Consider the following 23,234-nt stretch of genomic DNA (forward strand, 5'->3'; position numbering starts at 1 on the left):
CTTGTACTTTACTTTTGATGGAATTAAATACTACCATCTTAGAGCTGGATGAATTATTCTACTGATACTTGTTTGATAGTTGATAGTCTGGAGTTCTCATTTTTCTTTTAACAGGCTTCTGAATTTCTTCATCATTTTCACAAAACCGTTCTGGATGTTTGTCACTGTTCTGACCCAGATGAGTGAATTCAGTACTGCACCTCAAATCTCTGAAAGCTACCCACTTCTTTTATACTTGTCAACCATGGGTTTGCTCAACTTTTCGTCCAAGTTAGTAACAAATTATTGTTGCTCAGAGAAATTCTCTAATCTATTGATATTAATTCTTCTGGTAGTCATTTGCCTTGGGGCCACCTCTTCTGTTGAATTTGTATATTTAGCATAGAAAGTATAAGCCTAGAAGCAGTCCAGCACTCTACATCCCACATTTCCTTTGTCACTCTCACATTCTGTCTGTCTCCTCTTACAATCACATAGTCTATTAAATGCCAATGCTTGCTGTGAGGGTGCATCCACAAAGTTTTATTGCATTTAGGTAAATAGAAGACAATGTTAGTGAAGAGAAAATCATAAGAGTACAAATCCTTAGTGGTAAGTCACTGTTTTCAATTCCATTCCTCCCAGTAGTCTGAACCTATTCTAGCATTAAAGTCAACCAGAATTATAAGCTTGTCTTCATTTGGCACATTGATGATAAGGGTCTCCAGGTCTTCACAAAATTTATATTTGACCTCCATAAGAGTTTATCAGGGTGGGAGCATGGGCACTGGTGATGATGGCATGGTGTTTTCCTGTAAAAGATAATGTTTGTCTTAGTGTGTATGGTTAGTGGAATCATTTCTGCTGAAGTTTTTGAACATTTTTTTTGAGTGTTTTGACCACACAGGTATCAGTAATCAGGCCATGGTTAGTAAGGTACTTTTTTCCAGCCCCTTCCTCACATTATGAGATGAACAGTGCAGTTCTTAAAAGGCTGCTCAGAGCCCCACAGGGCTACCAAATCCTACTGCTGCTTCCAGTAAGAAGACAACCTCAGGTTCTTGGTCACCTATGTGCAGGGTTTTGACTACAACTTTCAGAGTTTCCACCTTGCTGCTTTGTTGCTTGCCTGTTGTCACAGGACTTTGCAATAGATTAAAATGGTAAAATGGTATGGGTGATGTCTTTTAATTTGTGCATAGATTGGATTTAAGTGAATCAGTGTTGCATGAAGTCTCTTCCAGAATTGTCACAGTCCAATGACAGGAAAGAGTCAAGAAAATTGGTGATAACTCAAGATGCAATGGATGACCTTGGAGTGGACATCCCTAGTCTCAACCCTCAAGCTGGTTTATTCATTTTGCTGAAAGTGTTTACCAGGATATGGCCACTGTTCATGCTACAGCTTCTTAGAGCCACAAGTGAGAGTTAGATGAGCCAGATAGACACCAAAGGTGAAAAGCAGCCCTGAAAAGGGCTCATCAGCTCTCACCTCAGAGGTACTAATTTTCCCTGATCACACCCTACACCCCAAACCTGGAGTAAGAATTGTTTGGAGAGATGAAATATTTGTCCCTTTTATTTTGGATGATGATGATGATGATGATGATGATGATGATGATGATGATGATGATGATGATGATTCCTGCTATAAAGTCATAGTAGGTCAAGGAGATGTTGAGGGCTAACATATTTTCCATGTTGAATGATTTCATTGGAATCAACCTGTCCAAAATGAAGGTGGGGAAGGAGAAGCTGCTTTAACCACCCTACCCTCCTTTCCTCTCATACTCATAACCTCTGTCTTTTGAAAGCACATATTTTTGAGGCAGTGTTGCATATGACACTTATCTAGAAGAAAGCTCCGAACAATATAAGCCTACTTTGTTAATATCTGATTCCCCACCACCATCTTTTAATGGATTTGGAGGGCCTTTAAAATCTTCAGTAGCCATCAAAGCTCCACAGCCACCAAAATCCAAGAACTTGAATAATTGATGAAAGTGCTCTTTGTGGAAATTTTAAACACAATGAAAGCCCAGTCATCTTCACAAGAAGTCCTTGTATGTTCTGTACTCAAAACAAAACAAAACAGAAAACTGAAAAAGAAAACTGATACCAGTTATCACAGCTTCAACATGTCCTGCTTTTATTCTTAGTTTCTCCATTGCTGATAACCCTACCTTCATCCCAACCTTGATTCTCTCATATTGACATCCCCTTTTTCTGTCCTGTGTAGTAATTTGGCAAGAAAAACTGCCATCACCCACTCTCCCTCCACCATATGTGAGTTTCAAGTTTTAGTATTGCAACAAATGTTTTTTGCAGGCTTTTCTCAAAAAAAAAAATAAAGAAAGAAAATACTCCTTCAAATAGTTCATTAGCATTTATTTAGTGTGTATTATGTGAGAGCCACAGTGCTAAGCCCTGGGAAAAACAAACAAACAAAAAAAAGGTTAAAAAATGTTCCTACTCGCAAAGAACTTAATCTGAATGGGAGAGACCACATACAAAAAACAATGCACAAATAAGATTTTATATACATGTTATATATGTCAAAATATAACATGTATATGTTATGTGTGTGTGTGACAAATTTGAGATAATCACAGAAGTGAAGCACTAGAATTAAGGAGGTATCAGGAATGAATTCTTGCAAAGGTAAGACTTTAGCTGAAGCTAGAAGGAAGAGAAGAAGAAGAAGAAAAGCATTCTAGGCAGAAAGAATAGCCAATGAAAATGCTCAAACAGGACCTGAAATGTCTAGTATGAAGAATAAGAAGAACAGGGTTAGTGGGTCACAGGGTATGTAGTTGGGAATAATGTCGGAAGATGATAGGTTATGAAGAGCATTGAATGCCAAACAAAACATTTTGCATTTGTTCCTGAAGGAAATAGGAAGTTATTTGAATTTATTGAATAAGGATGTGATGTGGTCAGACCTGAGAAGAAGAGTTTGACAGCTGAGTAGAAAATGAATTGGACTAAGAGAGAGATTTAAAGCAGGGAGACCAATCAACAGGTTATTATTTTAGTCCAACTGTGAGATAATGAGGCAGGGTGGTGGCAATGACAGAGGAGAGAAGGGGACATAGATAAAAGATGTTATGAAGACAGAAATTACAGGACATGACAACTGGTTCAATATGGTGACTGAGAAAATAAGAAGTTGAAGATAATCCCTTTGCTAGCCTGCATGTCTGACAGAACAGTGTTGCCCTTGATAGTAATAGAGGACTTAGGATGGAGACAGTTTGAGAAAAAAGATGATGAATTCAGTTTTGGACATGTTGAGTTTAAGATGCCATGGGATATCCAGTTTCAGTTATATATATATTTCTCACATTTATATGTTTATATTTATCTTCCCCTGCTTCTCTGCATTCATCATATTCATCATTTCTTATATCACAGAATTAGTCCATTACATTCAGTTACTATAATTTCTTTAACCATTACCCAGTTTTTGGATATCTACTTTATTTCCAATGATTTTGTTACTAAAAAAAGTGTCATGAATATTTTGTTGTATATAAAGCATTTTTTGGTTATTTATTTCCTTGGGGCATATAACTAGTATGGAATCTCTGCATCACACAGTATGTATATTTTTGCCATTCATTTAACATAATTCCAAATTGCTTTCCAGAATGGTTGGCAAATTCACAGTTTCACCAATAATGCATTAGTGTACCTATTTTTCCTTCACCCTTCCAACACTGGTTATTCCCATACAGGAGTGGGGAATCTGCAGCTTTTGGGGCACGTGTGGCCTTCTAGATCCTCAGTTATGGCCATTTGACAGCCAAAGGGCAACACTTGAGGACCTAGAGGGCCACATGTGACCTTGAGGCAGCAAGTTCCCCACCCCTAAGTTTGCTAATTTGTTGGATATATAGTGAAAGCACATAGTTGTTTTGATTTCTATGTCTCTTATTAATGATTTCCTACTCAAGGGCATGGGCTGTTTCACTTTTGACTTTGTATTATTGTCACTGAATAAAGTACAAATTAGGGACTCAATAAATACTTATTGATTGATTGGGTTCTAGTAAATTTCCTGGGAACTTAAATTTAATGCCATAAGTCTGATATTTTAACATCCTCAAACATGTTTCTCATTTATACAAAATACCTGAGACAAATGGAGACTGTTGAACAGAGGACTGGGAGCTGGCATAAAATCCCTCTTCTTGCAAATATTAGATGTGTAATCCTGGGAAAGTCACTTAATTTCTGGGAGTTCCATATACCAAAAGCAAAACCAAAAATTGCAGGTGTAGTCCATATCACTAGGAAGATGATAGTTTTAATAGTAAATAGTCTTTGGTTACTTCTTGACCAATATGGAAGTCAGAAAATGAAGGTAAATCATTTATAAACTACTAGAATCTGAAGCCATGATGAAATGAATCATATTGGATTGTATAAAAGACATCTAGCTGTCCATGACCTTGACTATTTCAGAGCCCCTAAATTCAATAATTGGAACCAAAGCAAGCTTTGCTTTTCAATACTTGATCTATGCTCTTTGGATCTAAACCTATTCTTTTTTATATAGAAACTGTGCATTTTATCCTGGGACTTCAGATTCACAGGAGACACATTCTTATCCTGATCCTCCATAAACGTCAAAAGAACTAATTGAAATGTAAACAAATGAGACAAATTCCTCATCGGATGCAACAGTATCTCTTCAGTTTGGAGATTCCCTCCAATTCAATGGTAGGAGAAGGGAACAAGGATTTATTAAGTGCCTAATAGATACCAGACACTGTGCTAAGTGATTTACAAATATCTTATTTGATCAAGAGGTAACTGTTATTATTTCTATGTTATAGCTAATGAAATGAAACAGACAGAGGTAAAGTGACTTGCCTAGATTCAAACAGTGAGAATCTGTCTAAGACTAGATTTGAACTCATGTGTTTCTGACAATACTTTATCTGCTGTGCCACCTCGCAGCCTCTTTTCTGGACTCAGATCACTTTATAGCTATGATGTGTGTTCCACATATAAACAAGGTTAATGAAATACATAGGATGTTTATTCAAATGCATGAATACTAGACGTTCTTTTGCTCTGAATGTTTACTGTTCTGAGTGTTTATTCTTCTAAATCTTTACATTCTTCTATTCTGAATGTATACTATTTAGTACACAATTTTCATCCATTTGATCTTTCCATTATGAATGGACAGACCAAATTAATTTAAGTAATTACATTTCTCTTCCTGGAGACCCTGCAGTGTTCTGTGGATAATGTAATCAGCAAAATGTAATCAACAAAAAGGGAACGCTGGAAGGACCTCATCATTTACAGAGAATCCTTCAACCTGAAGTCTGTATCGGATCTCCTCCAACAAATGGACAAATGCCTTTGGAGAGGTTATATATTTACTTATTCTTTCTCTGATGTTTATTATCGAAGGACCAGGCTGGCCATTTCTATGTTCCTCTCTAGGCTGCACTCCTGACTCTCTGTCATAGCTTTTTCTCTTTCCTCATTCCTTTATCTTTATTTCTCCCTCACCCTTTTCAGCTTCATATTATATGTTGTTTTCTACCACTAGAATATAAATGTCTTGAGGGTATTGACTGCCTTTCTTATGCTTGTATTTGGCTCCTCAGTACTTAGCATGTGCTTAGTATATGCCTGGCACGCAGTATAATCTTAATAAATATTTACTGATTGATTAGAAATCATTGCACAGAGTTATATCTGTTGTTATATCTTCCAAAGAATATTGCATGATTTTGATTTATTGGGTAACATTTTCTTGTAAAAAAGCATATAATGAAATGTTTTGTTCCATTGAGTTAAATGCTTTAAAAATAAATTTGTAATCAACAAACAGTAAACACAGTGGAATCTTTTATTCTCTACTTTTTTGAGTTAATTGTAAAATGGCAAAGATAGGGCCCATTGTTGAATATTGATTGCAAAAGCCTGAATATTCCCTGATAATGCCCTCACAGAGTACCTCCTGGTAAGAAGTAATTGTTCAAGCAAGGTTCTTGATTTGCATGTAAATGACTTTTACAGATTTTATATAGATGGGAGAAGAGGCATATAATTCAGTAATATTGTTGCTGTCTTGGTTACCTTTTTCAGTATTAAAAATATCTGAGATATTTTTCTTGGCTTTTGTATTGTCCTCTCTTTCAAATACACATAGATCATGCATATCAGTGCTTCAGTACTCTAATACTCTACAATTGTATCTCTTCTAGCATGGATTTATTCAGTATATATATATATATATATATATGTATATATATATGTATATATATATATATACACATACACACATATACATATATACACACACATACACACACACATATATATATGTGTATGTATATACTTGGTCTGAGCTATTTTTTTTCCTATTTTTGTTCCCTAGTTGCATTTCTCCTCTTTAAGGAACTCCTTCACAAGGAGAACATCTCTTTGTAAAACACTGGGTCCCAGTCTGGGGTCTAGTCTTTTTTCTATTCCCTGAGAACTTCCCTATCATATTGGTCTCAGTAACCTGATCCTTTCTGACCTTACCAGTCTTCTTATACTTTACTCCCATCCAAAGTGGGAGTCACTATAATTCAGTGACACTGGCCTTCTTGCTATTCCCTCATACACAAACTCCATGTCTTCACTTTGTGACTTTTACTTGGCTGTCTCGTTTTCCTGGAATGTTCTCTTTCCTCTCCTCCACCAACTGGCTTCCCTGGCTTTCTGTTGCACACTCAGCTCAAATCCCACCTTCTGCAGAAGTTCCATAATAACCCTTCACTACCCACTTTCAGTACCTTCCATCTGAGATTTAATTTCAATTACTCTTTTTCTCTTTGTCCCTCTGTCCTCTAGCTTTATATCTATTTTTTCATTCAAGGGCACACCCCTCACACATACACACAATTGAGTGTGTATTTATATATGATCCCTTTAGAATGTGAGCTCCTTGAGGGAAGGGAGTAAGTTTTTGCCTTTCTTGGTATATCTAACACTTAGTTCATTGCATATAGTAAACACTTAAAAAATATTTCTTGGGGGCCAAGCCAAAATGGCAGAGTAGAAAGATGCATATACTTTAGCGCTTCCACCACAGCCCACAAAATACCTGCAACAAACGACTCTCAACAAATTCTAGAGCAGCAGAAGCCACAGAAGGACAGAATGAAAGAGATTTCCAACCAAATGTAAGCTGGAAGGGCGACAGGAAAGGTCTATCCCACTGGATGCTGAGTAGAGCAAAGCCTAGCCTTGGCCACTCAGCACAGGGAGGAACAGGACCAGAACAGGCCTCTGGGACAGAATCCCCAACAAGGAGGGTCCCAGATCCATCAACCCACAAGCAAAAAAGAAAGGTTCAAAAGTCAATGTGGTGGGGCTTTGCTAGCTGGGCAAGAGGGGAAAAGGGGTTCCCCCAGCACTGGCCCCAGGTGGTGGCAGAGGCAGCAGCAGCAGTGGGCAGCTGGTGGCTATGGGGGGTGTGGTAGCAGCTTGGGTCCATTTTTCAAGGCACTCAGCTTAAAGCTTCTGACCTGAAACTCAGTCCTGAGTGGCAGCCATACCAAAGCCACCAAAAGCCCCTGAAGGAATTAAGCAGCTGATCTGCATATCAAGCCTGAGCAGAGTCCTATGGGGAAGAGGAGCACTAGGACCCTCCTCTTGGCAAACATTCAGAAGTCAAGTAACTGGCTGGGAAAATGCCTAAAAAAAGGAAAAGAAAAATAAGACCATAGAAGGTTACTTTTTTGGTGGACAAGTATCTCCTTCCATCCTTTTGGATGAGGAAGAACAATGCATACTGTCAGAGGAAGTCAAGGCTCCTGCCTCCAGTACCTCCAAAATGAATATAAAATGGGTTCAGGCCATAGAAGAGCTTGAAAAGTGAGTCAGCAGCTTGCAGATTATCACTCACAAAAGACATAAGAAAAATCTTTTTTAATGGAGGAGAAAAGGGAAGAGGTGAGAGGGCTTAAGGTGAGAGGGCATATGGCTTAAGGAGAGAATAACATGTTCACTAAATTTGGTATGAAAATCTGTCTTACACTACAGGAAAGTAGGGGAGAGGGGTGAGGGGAATGATAGAAGGGAGGGCAAATGGGAGAAGGAAGAAACTAGAAGTAAACATTTTTGGGAAGGGACAAGATCAAATGAGAAAGTAGAAAAAAAGAGGAACAGGGTAGGATGGAGGACAATGTAGTTAGTCTTACACAACATGACAATTATGGAAGTCTTTTGCAAAAGACACATATATAGCCTGGGGATGGGTGGGGAGGGAGGGAGGGAGTGAGAGAAGTTGGAATTCAAAGTATTAGAAAGAATGTTGAAAATTGTTTTTGCATATAACTGCAAAATAAGAAATACAGGTAATGGGGCATAGAAATCTGTCTTGCCCTACAAGAAAAGAAAGAAGATGGGGATGAGGGAAGGATGGAGTATGACAGAAGGGAGGGTACATTGAGGGAAGGGGTCATCAGAATGCAAGGTGTTATGGGCTGGGTGGAGGGGAGAGATGCAGAGAAAAATTGGAACTCAAAATTTTGTGGAGATGAATGTCAAAAATCTAATTTACTTTTGTAAATAAATAAAACTATTAAAAATATTTCTTGACTGAGTCATTGACTTTTTCACCTTCTTCAGGTAATAAGTGTATATAAAACTTCCTCTGTTTCAGAGGCTATTAGATTTATTCAGAAAAGAGGTATGTTTGTTCAGAGAATGAATGTGTTTTGATTTTTGCCTTACATCCTCTGATTTTTGGGTCTCACTGTAAATACTAGAATCAGGAAATTAGGACACAGGGTAACTTCATGGCTCTTATGATTATTCACATCAAGTCTGTACTCACTCATGAAGATATCTTTATTTCCATCTATTCTTGTATATCCTTTCAATTAACCTCATTTTTTTTGTAATCATGAGTCTCCCATGTGGTCACTTCCTGCATCATAAATCCAAGCATTGATTGGCTAGTCTGACAGGCTTAGATAATAAGATAATTTATAATCTATATTATCTAAATAATATGAAAATATTAATAAATGTATTTATTTAAATCGGACAATAATACCTTGAATTTTACACAAAAGTTTTCATTGATTACCACTTACAGACAAACACACACACACATACACACACACACACACACACACCTGTTCGAACTTCAGTCTGTGTCTTGTTGTGCATTCTTTCTAAAAGGCATTTCTCTGTCTCAAGTCTGTTTTTTTTTTTCTAATTTCTTCTTCATACACTATCTCACCTTGAAAGGTAGTACTTCATTAAATGTAACAGTTGCAATTGATCTTAAAATCTTCGGGCAGTTGGCTAATTTCAATTCAATTTGATGCTCCAAGTATTTTAAAAAAATTGTAACATGCTTCATTTGCTGAAGTTTGAATTTAGCTCAGACCTTGAAAAGCTTCATTTGAACCAAAACAAATTTTACAATCTGGAAAGTTGTAAGTCATAACATTTCTACCTTTATTGTCATTGTGCCTCTTTACAAATTCATAAGTACATGCAGAATAAACATAGACTGTTCCCTGTAGAGTTTGTCAGTACAATAGACATTTATGACAAGTAAATTGCCAAGAAAACATTTACAATGAATATGATTTTGATTCTAAGCTGTACTTTTAAAATAGACTTTCCCCCATAACTTTCAATTTTTATATCAAAGGCTTAGGAAGAACATTTTTTCATTTGAAGAATTAAGTGCAATGATTGCCAAGCAGTATGCAAACTGCCTGGAAGAAATGAGAGGCCTGTTGTTGAGCCATGGGAAAACACACACACACACACACACACACAAAACTGACTTTCCTTCAAGAGTTTCTCAGATGTTGAATGGATCACTGTAGACTATTTCACTCTACTTTCTTCTGCTTAAAAAAGAAGTGGTTTCTTCTAGTAACAATAGAAAACGTGAGTATTAATGAATTTTTAAAAAAAGCCTAGTTAGTGTTGACTGAAGAAAGTAGGAAAAATATATGGAATTACAGAATCTGAAAGTTGGAAAGGACCTCAGTGGCTGTCTAACAAAACTCATGTCCAAAACAGAACCCTCTCTCAATAAATTCTTACTATATTATGCTAAAGTTCTATATAAACAAGGCAAGTGTTTTCTAGTTAAAATGTATTTATTACTATATAATAATTAAACCTTTTTTATGCTCCTTTCAGAAGCAGAGAAAAACATTTTAGAAGAAAGAATGAAGGAAAAGCATTTGTTAATTTCTTCCTATGTTTCAGGAACTGTGCCAAGCACTTTATAAACATTATCTCGTTTGATCTTCACTGTAACATTGGGATAGTGATGGTGGTGCTATGATGACCACTTTAAAATTGAGGAAACTGAGGTAGACAGACGTTAAGTGACTTGCCTATGGTCACATAGCTAGTAAATACCCGAAGCTGTTTGACCTTAGGTTTTCCTGATTCCAGGCCCAGTTTCTATCCATTGCATCATCTAGCTGCCTCCAGTCTAGTGCTACAATAATATTCCCTCCCCATGGCAACCAGAACCTTGCTTTTGAACAATTATGACCTTGGAAAACCTCCAAATTATCTTCTATTCCATCTCTATTTTAGCCCTCTATAAAGGCTATTCAGAGAACAACAAAATCCATGTGTGTATGGATTTTTGCAGGTGGATCGGATTCCTTCCAGTCCAAGTACACATGCCAGGAACCCCCAGAATTTCCTATGGATACAGTAATAACTCACATGTAAAAAGTACTTTCCAAAACAGTTTTCCTCACAACAGTCCTATGAGGAAGATAATTTAAGCATTATTACTGCCAGGTGATAGATGAGGAACCTGAGGCTCAGGCCAGCCAAGAGACATGCCCATGCTTACACAACTTGGGAATGTCAGTGCCAAGACTCTGACCCAAATTACTTGACTCCAAGTCTGATATTCTTTCAATTATAATTTACTGTTTCTAATGCAAATTAGTGATGTCCTATATAGTAAATGGTTAATAAATTCTTTTGAATTATTAAATCATTGATACTTATGGTATAGGACCTTTGCCTGTCAAAGTAACCCTTGGCTTATTGCCATTTAGCAAATGGAGACTATAGGGGAGCACATTTGGATGCTCAACTCTTGATGCTTGAGCAAATAGTCTTAGAACCCCCGTAAAATATTTTCTTCTAAAAGTATGTTCAAAAACTATTCTTTTTCATTTAAACTTCTCTCCTGTTCTGTCATTGACACCAGTCACCCAAATTAAAGAACCCTTCCTACTAATATGAGCTGTGGTAACAAAGGAAAATCCTGATGGCATTATTCAAATACTTCAAGCAGTAAACAAGTTTAAAGAAAATAGCAGCTCCACATGAGTTAACTAAAATGATTCCTCTCTATGAACCATAGTTAATAGCCTGATCATAAACTTGACAGAAAACATAGTAAATCACATTTCTACCTTGTCAATGAAAGTGATTTGGTAGTGGTTTCAGACTAAAATTTCAGAAATATAATATGATTTCTTTTAATTAAATTATGGCTATTCAGATAGAAGCATTTTAATCTTAAGGCTACATATACCTGATGTACTGTATGGTTTCAATTCTTTCTCCTTCTCTCTGTCTCTCTGCCTCTGTCTCTGTCTCTGTCTCTCTTTCTCTGTCTCTGTCTCTCTCTCTTGAATGAATTAGATTGTTCTAATGTTAATTTCAACAGCTCATAGATTTAAGGGATAGTTCTACCAGACACACACACACACACACACACACACACACACACACACACATATGTACTTAGCCACTTCACGTATCTTTAACCAAAAAGAGTAAATTAATCAAGGTCTTTAATCAATCATTAACAGTGAATTCAGTTAATGAAACAAGCTTACCACCTCTTGACAGAGAGATAATAAAATAAGGTAGAAGGAGACAGACATTTCTGGCCTAGCCAATGGTTTTGGCCAATGTGTTGATTTCTCTCACTTAACTATACTGATTTGTTAAGAGAGTTTTTATTTAATGTTATTCTCTTCATGAGAAAAAAAATAGGATAGGGGAAAAGGAGAAATGGGGTATTACTGATGCCAATGACCCCCCAAAGTGCCAATAAATGGCTTTTCTAAAATTCATAGACAAAAACATAATTAGGGAGGGAAACATAGGCAATCAGAGAAGCTTGAAACTAATGTGTAGAATTTGATATATACTTAAATATACATGTATTATGTATGTATAAAATGAGATGCATAGTTTCATAAACAATCCAACTTTTTTGGTCTTTGCATATGAAGTTTCTCTTTATTAAGTTCAGAATGACTAAATATTAAAGGTAAAAAGAAGTAAGCAAATTCAATAAATATTGATATTCCAAGGAAGTAATATGTTTTCTTTAAAAGCCACATATTTTATATATGTTAATTATTTGAGAAACTGCCTAAATACTTTTGGCCTGATTTTTTTCCTTCAGCCATTATATACATATACATATACATGTACATGTACATATACATATACATATATGTCATATACATATACACATACACATGCACATGCATATGCATACACACATATACATATACACACATACACATACATATATACAACACATACACATGTACACGTACATATACATGTATATGTATATATGCATATATATACATGTATATATATGCATATATGTACATACCTATATTTAATTAATATGAACAACTCGTATTGATGTAGGCCTGTAGCTTCTTTGTAGCCCCCTAGAATTGTATGGGACACTGAGACATTAAATTACTTGTCCACTCTACATTAAAGAGATATAAATTGATCCCATCTTACTGACTCTAAAACTACCCTTCCATCCACTCCCTGTATTCAGACTTCTTTTTGATCTAACAGACTCATTGACTTCGCAATCAGAGGATCTGGGTTCCAATCCCATTTAACTTCTCCAACCCTCAGTTTCCTCATATATGAAATCGTTGTGTTGAACTAGTTGGCTTCTACAGTCTCTTCCATCTCTAAAGCTATGATCTTAATAGAAGGATATGTTTGAAACCCCATTTTAGATTACTTTTATATCTTTACTGAATGGGAACACATCTCAATCAATGAGTCACAGATCTAAACACTGAATGGGAAAAGTCTTTACAAAGCATTGGATGCAATGAAATAGCAACGTATTAGAGGTCTTACAATTGCCTGAGGGGTAGGGTTCATTACACCCTCTAGGTCCTATATAAATGTATTAAACATTTGGAAAATTTAATTCCAGAAGCTGGAGTAAGGGTAGAATTCTGACTTAAAATTTTTGAAAAGTGGTTATCTAGGGAAGGGGAAGTAGGAGAGGCTTTGGCTTTGATTAGGTCTTGTTCTCCTTACTCCCACTTTTGACCATAGATGGATCTTCCTGTACTGAACAATCTAGAAGGTATTGGAATTCACATCTTCCTCTCAGTGTCCTAAATGGCATCCTCAGATCTTCAGGTGGTACCATATCTACATCAGAACAAACACAGCCAAGAACCAATAGAATGTACATTCACCATAGTTGAGGTGGAATTTCTTGAGTATAGCAAAAATAGGAAGAGAAAAAAAATATTAAAAGACTAGTGGCAAACAGGAGTTTTGCCACACATGTTCTTTAAGGTTGAGCCCACTTTCCTCTGGACTCTATATGTATTTCAAAATTTATTGAACTACCTTAATAAATATCCCCCCTTTTTAAAAACTACTTAGGACTGGATGACAACCTCTCCACAGATCTCCTTAGGAAGAAGAACACTAATAAGGACTGAAGTCAATGGCATTAGTGGGAGTAGGAGTTAGGATAAAGATCCCTAGAGGTTACATGGGCTAAACTAGAATCTGAGGGAACTTTTAACTATAAATTCAGCAGTCCTTCAATTATTAACACAGTATGAAAATTTGGATTCAAATGGCTATATCTATATGCATTCAATTCACACCTGGTTATTTTGAAAACAACTGGCTGTTAACCATTTTTCTAACTGTGCATATCTAATTGTTTCTAAAATGCTGTCTTTCTGTGACACACTGATTTTCTCTTTTGGCCAGCTGTTATAGTTAATACTATTTCTACTGAATAATGTATGTGAAACTCTGCTGTGAAATGGTAAGGGGATAGATTTTCCCTTTGTAATGGTGAGACACTCACCTTGCCATTTTGCCATTTAGCTGGAAATATCTGGTTTCTGCTTTGACAAGAAAATTGCAGAGTCCATCTTAAGCTTGGGGAGAAACTGTAGCTAGGAGACGGAGGGTGTGTGCATTATTATATCCCTGTCAGGTAAATGGAAGCGAGTGACTTTTTTACTTTTAGATATTGATATTTTACGATGAAATGGAGTGGCCACTTTAAAGCATATTTTTGAGGATAATTTTTTTAAATGAATTGATGAATGTTTACATGTTATACTTTAGTTTTTAAAGTGATATTTATATATTCGTGAGGAAGACTGCAACATTTTAGGTGAATAACAAAATAGTTTTTGAAAGGAGTCATAACTCTAGTGTGCTTTTCTTGGTGATTGTGAAATTGAATTAATATGAAAATTAGCAAGAGTATAGTTGTTTTTGTACAGTCAAAACTAGATCATTATGCAGTGAAAATGAATATAAGTTCACACGTAAAAATTGGAGGAATTTGATTTTTAACTTTGATTCTTTCTTTGAAGCATAAGGAATGGAGGCATAAAAGGTGGGCAGCAGGAGTTAAAGATGTGACAACATCTTTGAAAATAGTGTCATTTTACATCTATGGAATGATACCCCTTATTCCCTTCTCAGAAGCCCCAGAAATTGAATCATTGCATCTTTTTTAATATGAGGAAATTCACTCCATAACATGTATTTAGTATTAATTATGTGCCAACTACTCTGGTAAGCTATAGGAATCCATAGAAAAAGCAAAAACCATCTCTGCTCTGAAGCAGCTTACATTTTCATAGAGGAGATAACATGCACATTAAAATAAAATATATCCATGGCAAATGGAAGGTAATTTCAGAGGTGAAGGCAGTGAGGGTGACCTGTAAATTCTCTTTGTCCCGGGTCTGTCCCCGGGACCTTCGAGTGAGAATCTCCTTTCGGTGGGCACCTCTTCGGACGTCTCCGGACCTACCCCGGGGGACACGGTGGCAGGCAATAATCAGGCAATGCGCAGGAGGTTCATAGCTTTATTGCATGGAGGAGTCCCACGAGCAGTTCAGGGCGTTGTCTTATATAGGGAGGTTCTTCCGGGCTGCCATCCTAACCCGCCCCGAGGGCGAGGCCTACCACCCGATTGGATCCAGCCCACCCGACCAATCCCGTGGGCTCACAACTCCTCTATGGGAGCCGTGTCTCCCTCGGATTGGTGGGCTGCCACTCCCGGGGAGGCCCCTATCCGCCCAGGCGCCTAGGACCGACCCCCGTCAACTCCCCCTTTTTGTTTTATTATAAGGACATCCCCCTTTACCTGCTCTAGGACCCTCTTCCAAAGTTTTATCGTGCAAGAAATAAGGCAGGGAAGCAGCACACACAAGAGTATTACTATCACAACCATTCCAGCAGCAACCCCAATGGTATGCAGAAATGTGGTAAAATCTAATCTGGAAATCCAGTCAGGAAATGTCCCATGTTGTTTCTCCAAGTCCCTCTTATATATCTCAGTTACATTCTTAATCTGTCTTACAATGTCATCTAGGTGCTCTATATAGACCTCTAGATTTCTGTGGTCCTGCAATCGCCGGATCGCATCGTCCAGCTCCTGGCTGGCGTTCAGTTTGAGCGCCGTCATGCACAGGGGCCGTGCCAGCCCGACGTGACATGGGAGTCCCTCCAATATGGCGTTTACTCGGAGGAGTGTCGAGATCGCCTGTACAGCATCAGTCAGCGCACTGAGCTCTAGGGCTACCCGCCTGTTAATTTGCTGTTGCAGTGCCCATGCCCGAGCGGACGTTGCCATGAAATCTGACAGGTCGGCAGCCATCATGTGGACCTGCCGCTGCATGGCAGAGATTTCCACCTGCTCTAAAAGGTTAGCCACTAACCCTACCATATCTATGGCGGATATTTCCAAGCCCCTCTTCTCCCTGACCATCACAGCCCTAAGGAAATCAGAGTCGGCAAATGCCTCATCGGACCCAACAGGGAGAAAGGTAACTGGGGGAATGGATAGAAGTATGACAAAGGTGGTATTGGAATGTACATCATTGGGCGTCAAGGTGTTAGAGAGGGTCCCATTGGAGCAGGATACATTGTATTTGCCCCCTGTCTGAGTAATGTTCCCTTCCCTACAGATTAGAAACATATCAGTCCTTTTCAGGGTCTGGACTGCAAGGGAGAAACGATTGCAGTGTCCAGAGACCTGACCCTCGTGGCAGGTAAATCCTTTCTTCATGATGAGGTCCCACCATTGGGAGCGGATGGTGTCATTGTCCGTCAGCGGCCCACTATTGTCAGTCATGTGGGTGATGTTTCCAAAGGCCGCTGCCATTTTCCAGAGATGGCTTTGGATGACTACGCTCCCATTTCTCGCCAGGACGTGGGGCACTGGAGCTGCATAATACTATTGGTCCTGGCGCTCCATCCATGAAGTAGATCTGCTGGGTGTCGTTCCACTGCTGTCCAATTACTGCATGCCCTGTGGAACAAACTTGCATACCAATGAACATATTGGGTGTAGGGACGCAGGGGGGTAGAGGGGAGTAGGGGATCTTTCCACTGGGTAGAAAGCTTCCCGTGGCATTAAGGAGCGATAAGTGGTCGCAAGGGAAGTCCCTAGTAGCAGTAGCATTGCATGCTAGGGTGTTGTTGGTGTTCCGGGTGCTGTTCCACAACCCTTGCATCCCCTTCTTGAAGAGGGGGCGATGCTGAGTGAGACTATGATTCAGCATGTACATATGGATGTAATTCCCCAGACCCAGGGCCCCATGTGGTCCGTGTGGGAGCTCCTGTATGGACTCGTTCCGTACCCGGGCACAGGGGGTGATGTTGGCCCCTTTGGTGAGACATATAGGTAACTGTGCCATTGACCAGTGGACCGTCTTATTGAGATCATGACGGCTCTCCAGGTAGCCACCCCCCGATCCTCCCAACACCAGGGCGGCTTCCCCTAGGATGCTCAGCTCAATAGAATCCCCTTCCCAGGCGGCTGGTCGGGCTGCTGGGAAGCCAGGGACGGCAGCCCAATACACCCATGGTGGGTCCTTGTTGCGGGGGAGGGAGCGAAGAGACGCCCCGGCCCCCAGTTGGAGGCTGCATAGCATCCCCACCAGGATTATATACTTATCCATGTTTCTCCTCCTAGTTGTTCTGTTCAGCCGCTTCTTCTTCCTTTTGCGGGGCCTGCGTCGAGCCCTTCGGGGAGTCCTCACACGCTCGGGTCCATTTAAGTGGCAGCCACCTACGCTGTCCTCCTCCTATATCAAGACACAAGTAACCCTTTCCCCTCACCACTACCTTGTTCGGTCCATGCCACTGTCCTTCTGCTTCCCTCCACCATACTGTGGCGGGGCTTTGTCCCTCATTTGTTATGGCGGGTGGCGGACGGCGGGGCGTTTGCACTGCGTGCATCATGGCTGGTGTGATCTGTTGCTCATTTGCTATTAAGTAATTTCGTGTGAACACGGCGGTTGCTAATTGTGCCGTGGTCAGCCGACCTGCCACTCCCCCTTTTTGTTTTTGAAGGGTGCGCTTCAGGGACTGGTTAGCGCGTTCAACAATGGCTTGTCCCGTAGGGTTATAGGGGAGGCCCGTGACGTGCCGAATGCCGAATTGAAGGCAGAATTGGGCAAATGCGCGGGACGTGTAGGCGGGCCCATTATCTGTCTTTAATGTTTGGGGTGTGCCGTGAGCGGCGAAGCAGAGGAGGCAATGCGTGATCACATGTTTGGTGGCTTCCCCAGGTTGGAGGGTAGCCATGACAAGGGAGGAGCTAGTATCTACTGTGACATGGATTATGGAGGACTGGAAATGAGTGACATCCATCTGCCATATTTCATTAGGGAAGGTACCCCGAGGGTTGATGGTGGTAAGAGGGGGTGGTGGCCGGAAGGGGACACAGGCGCGGCAGCGCTTGACTATTTGCCTAGCCTCTTCTTTAGGTATATCGTAGAGGCGTGACAGCATGCAGGCTGGGAGGTGGAAATAATTATGAGCGGCAACGGGGTCAGTATAGAAGACCGGAGACGTCCCTAATAAGGAATCTGCAATGGCATTCCCTTTAAATATATGTCCGGAGGTGGAAAGATGTGAACGCACATGTAAAACATAAAGGGGATGGGAGCGAGCAAGAAGGGCCTGCTGTACTTGTACAAGTAAGGGGCGGACTGAGGAGGTAGACAGGGAAAGATCCGCTTCGGGAAGGACTGGGAGAAGGTTATGACAATAAAGGCTATCTGTTACTAAATTAAAGGCTTCTTTTGCGCAAATCTGCAAGGCCACAAGAATTGCAAACAACTCATTCTTCTGAGCAGAGGAATAGGGTGTGGTGAGCACCTTAGTGATCTGTTTATCTGGGATGTGAACTGCCGCTTTGCAATGCTTGGTGGCGTCAGTGAAGGCTATAGGTCCCGCTACGGGCTCTGAGACCACCGGGTTTCTCTGCTTTGTTAAGGGAAATTGGTCCCAAGCCCGAAGGGCAGGGGGGAGATCTCCAGCACGAATTTCATGGGAGCACAGGAGGACGGCCCACAATTCAGACGATTGTGCTAACTCGGTTAGTATCTCAATGGGGCTGGAGAGCAAAATGACAGGATAGTGGCCAGATAGCTGTCTGCATATAGAGCTGGCCTTAAGCAATAAGAGAGCCTTTTCTTCTAGGGCTATCAGGATACTTTTGGTTTTTCGATCGGGGTAGACCCACATCAAGGGGCCATGGAACTGGTAAATGACTGCTACTGGCCCAACGGTCTTATTGCCAAGGATGGACAGAAAGAATGGCAATGCTGGGTCACACCGTTCTACCACTGCTGTCTTTACCTCCTCCTGTATTTTTTCTATGAGCTGGAGGGCCTCTAGAGTCCACTTTCTTGGGGATCCCAAATTAGGTGGGCCCTTGAGAATGTCGTACAGTGGCCTCATCTGTTGGTTTGTAATGGGCACAATGGCGCGTAGCCACTGTATGGCTCTTATGAGTTTCTGGAAATCATTGAGGGTGTTGATCTGGGTGACATCTATTTTTGGGGGTACTCAGGAAATCCCACTACCCTTGATTTGGTGTCCGAGGTATTGATACTCGGGACCAAGTTGAACCTTTTCGGGAGCTACTTGGAGGCCGTGCCTATTTAATGCTTCAGAAACCCGTGCTAGGAGGTCAAGGACATATTTCTTTGTGCTACAGGCCAGTAGAATGTCATCCATATAATGTATTACCACAGCATCGGGACTCTCATCTCGAATGGGTTGGAGAATTTGCGCCACAAATTGCTGACACATCGTGGGGCTGTTGGCCATGCCTTGGGGTAGGACTTTAAACTGGTACCGCTTTGCGGGCTGTTGGAAGTTAGTAGAAGGGACGGAGAAGGCAAAACATTTCCTATCCTTTTTGCATAATGGAATACTATAAAAACAATCCTTAATATCTATCACTGCTATGTGCCAGCCCTTGGGTATCATAGTGGGCGAAGGGAGTCCTGGTTGTAAAGGACCCATGGGTCGCAGTGCCTTATTGACTTGCCGGAGATCAATGAGCATTCTCCATTTGCCTGATTTCCTTTTTATAACAAACACTGGAGAATTCCAGGGGCTAGTGGAAAGCTCGATATGTCCTGCCGCTAATAAATCCTGCACTATTTGATGGAGGGCCTGGATCTTTTCTTGAGTCAGGGGCCACTGATCCACCCATATGGGGTTGGTGCTTTCCCAGTGCAGTGGAATGGGTGTTGGCCCTACAGCGGCCCCTAGGGGTTTTTCGCCTGTCCTGTGAAATCAGTGGTGAGGGTGACACCCATGCTGCTGAGCAGGTCTCGGCCCCATAGGTTGATGGGGAGTGCTGGCATTCTAAGGGGGCGGAACCGTCCTCGGGAGTCACCAGCGGCCCACTGAAGGTGGTGGGCCGATCTGAGGGCATTCACCGACCCGCCCACCCTGGATATCCCTTGGGCCTCTTGGGTGGTTTCCCAATCTTTCTGCCAATCTCCCGAGGAAATCACCGACACATCAGCTCCGGTGTCGACCAGTCCTCTGAGCCTGACGCCCTCTACCTCCACATCCAGACACATCTTCCCGCGCCCCACTTGCTGGGTCCATGCTACAAAAAGACTCTCTCCCGATGTATCTTTCCACTCTTTATCTAGCCAAGGCAGTGATATTCCCACAGCTATTGGGGTGTTAGTAGGTAGTGGAACTTCATAGGCATGAGGGTTGGTTAGTGCAATAGCAGACTGCCCAGGTTGCAATATCTGAGTATGCACAAGGAATTCCTTGGTTTTGTCTGACCCTATAATTAACCTCTGATGATCCTTTGGGGGGACCTTAATGGTTGTAGTGGTCCATGGCGGGACTGTCTGCCCTGTTACTGCATACAGCTCTACTCTAGGCAGGGTCTGTTGATCGGTCCAGGGGCTCCCTTCCCGCTCTGGGAGCCCCTGCCCCCGTTTCCCTGCCTTTTTTTGCTGTTAGAGCTGCTCGAGCCCCAGCAGTTTTTTGCTATATGGCCGGGTTTACCACAGCTAAAACACTGAACCCCTTTTTTCGGCGATGTGTTTCTACACTGTGCCTGGAAGTGTCCCGGTTTCCCGCACCTGAAGCATGGTCCCTTTTTGGAGCTTGTGGACAATTGGAAGGCTTGGAAGGCGGAAGTTAGTGTTGCCACCAGTTTTGGGTCTGCTCCACCGCCCTCATCCAGACACTTATCAACTATTTCATCTACAGAGGGGTCTGCGGGCAGGGTGGAGAGTATTCCCCTCGACTTAGTGAGTCCCTCCTTGAACAGCTGAACTATGAGTTGCGATGAGGGACCTCCCTTCCCAAACCTTTTCCATACCGCTTCCTGCACCCTAGTCATAAATTCCAATGCTGATTCACTCTGTCTCTGCCTTAGGTGACTTATAAGGGTTTGAGTGCGCGCTGCAAGGGCATCTAGAGCCTTCATGGCTACTTCCTGGACAGCTCGAATTATAGGTTCAGGGAGGGCTAACTGCTGTTGGAACTCGGCATAGTCTCCAAACCCTGTGAGCTGATTAATGGTGTTCTCTACATCATTGGGGTGATTGGCTTCTGCATAAATCTTCGCTTGTCTGTTCCAGTAGGCCTTCCAGGCAGTAAACACAGCGGGATCTAGCACTGCCATCATAATCTCATTCCAATCTCCCGGGAGCCAAGCGGCCACGGAGACGGAAAAGCCCAGTAATTGCTTTACATATGCCGACCCTGCGCCATACTTTGCTTCTGCGTCTTTCAAATCCTTTAAAAACTTATATGGAGTGGGACGGTGGGTACGTTGTACGGTACAGTCTTGTTGGGTCTGCTGGAACACCGGGAAGGCAAGGGCGTGTCCCGGCCTCCCGGTCCACTCCTCAAAATCAACTTCCTCCCCCTCCTCCGCCGCCTTCAGCAACGCAGCTTGTAGCCGAGAGTGGGCACGGGGATTTCCAGCCGCTGGTTTCGGTTCCTCTAGGGACTTTCCAGCTGCCGGGGGGTGTCTGCGACAGCAAGCACAAGCGCCCTGACACTCGGACGGCCGGGGATTTGTCTGCTTTCGTTTTTGAAAGAGATCTAGCTCCTTATCTGTCTCTTTTGGGGGGGCAGCGCTACAATGTCTCATGTCCTCCCAGGGGTAGAGCGGGAGCGGTAGCGCACCCTCCTCCCCCCAAGGGGGCTCCTTCTCCCCCGCCTCGGACCCGCATAGAGAGGGGCCAATCTGTGTACTTATGGCTTGTTCTAAAGGAGGAGGTGAAGGCTGGAGTGCAGAGCTAACCGTGGCATATATAACAAAATCTCTGGAGCTCAGGAATTGAGGATTCTCTTTTTGGTAGGAAGCCATCTGCTGTCCTACTACCCTCCACTTATCATGATCCAAGCCTGTGTGAGCCAACCACGGGGAGACTGTTAGAATTTTCTGCACCCACTGTCTACAATCCTTTATGTGTATTTTTATTCCCACCTGCTTACATATCTTGTACACTTGGCAGGCGAGAACTCCTGCATCCTCCGGTTCCATTCCCTTGGAAATCTGAGAGCCCATGTTTCCTCTAGATAGCCCCGACTATCTAGGTTGCCTGACTCTTCTACCCTTAACTGGGTAGGGTTATACTCACCTCACTCGGCGGGGGCTGCAGTCCCTGTTTGGGCTCCAGCTGTCCCGGGTCTGTCCCCGGGATCTTCGAGTGAGAATCTCCCTTCGGTGGGCACCGCTTCGGACGTCTCCGGACCTACCCCGGGGGACACGGCGGCAGGCAATAATCAGGCAATGCGCAGGAGGTTCATAGCTTTATTGCATGGAGGAGTCCCACGAGCAGTTCAGGGCGTTGTCTTATATAGGGAGGTTCTTCCGGGCTGCCATCCTAACCCGCCCCGAGGGCGAGGCCTACCACCCGATTGGATCCAGCCCACCCGACCAATCCCGTGGGCTCACAACTCCTCTATGGGAGCCGTGTCTCCCTCGGATTGGTGGGCTGCCACTCCCGGGGAGGCCCCTATCCGCCCAGGCGCCTAGGACCGACCCCCGTCATCTCTTAGAAGATAGTACTTGAACTCAGTCTTTTTGTTGAGAGGTGAGACAATCTTAGTCAAGTGACTTGCCCAAGCTCACACAGGTGTTAAATGTCAAGTGTCTAACTGCATTTGAACTCAGGTCCTCCTGACTCCAGAGCCAGTCCTCTATTGACTGCGTCCCCTATCTGCCACTTGAGTTAAGTCTTGAAGGAAGCCAGAGCTTCTAAGAGTTGAAGGTGAGTAGGGAAAACGTTCTAAACATCAGGGACAGTCAGCACAAACATGTGGACAATTGAGTTCATCAAATTTCCTTCAGTGTTTTGAGTTAAACCTTAAACATCAGTATAAAAACTAGAAAAATACTCATTTGAATAGAGATTTCCAGTGTAACATTGGATTTTTTCGATATAGCTAAAATATTTACAATTAAAAAATGTTTTTATCACACATTACCAAAGAAGTGTTAGAGAAGCATTTATAGAAAGTAGACAAGGTCTGGAAATTCTTTCCTCTAAAATGTTGCTGCCCACTGCCTACTCCGCTCCTCTACTATAGCAGTAGGACTTTTACAAATGCACTAAGAAGGAATGATTTCATCAACAAGAACTTGGCTAGCGGAAATTCTC

General features: G+C 41.8%; 1 long non-coding RNA gene across 3 annotated transcripts in view; it reads left to right on the forward strand.

The window, feature by feature from the left end:
* Positions 1-5,685, forward strand: part of LOC140527323 (uncharacterized) — a 357,549-nt gene extending 351,864 nt beyond the window's left edge. For 2 of the 3 annotated variants that reach the window (XR_011974763.1, XR_011974762.1), the window contains one exon: positions 115-5,685. This is a non-coding gene — a long non-coding RNA (uncharacterized lncRNA). The remainder of the gene's footprint in view (positions 1-114) is intronic. The other variant, XR_011974764.1, reaches the window with a different exon arrangement.
* Positions 5,686-23,234: the final 17,549 nt, after the last annotated feature.

The sequence above is a fragment of the Notamacropus eugenii genome, chromosome 2 (genome assembly GCF_028372415.1).
Source record: "Notamacropus eugenii isolate mMacEug1 chromosome 2, mMacEug1.pri_v2, whole genome shotgun sequence".
Classification (NCBI taxonomy): domain Eukaryota; kingdom Metazoa; phylum Chordata; class Mammalia; order Diprotodontia; family Macropodidae; genus Notamacropus; species Notamacropus eugenii.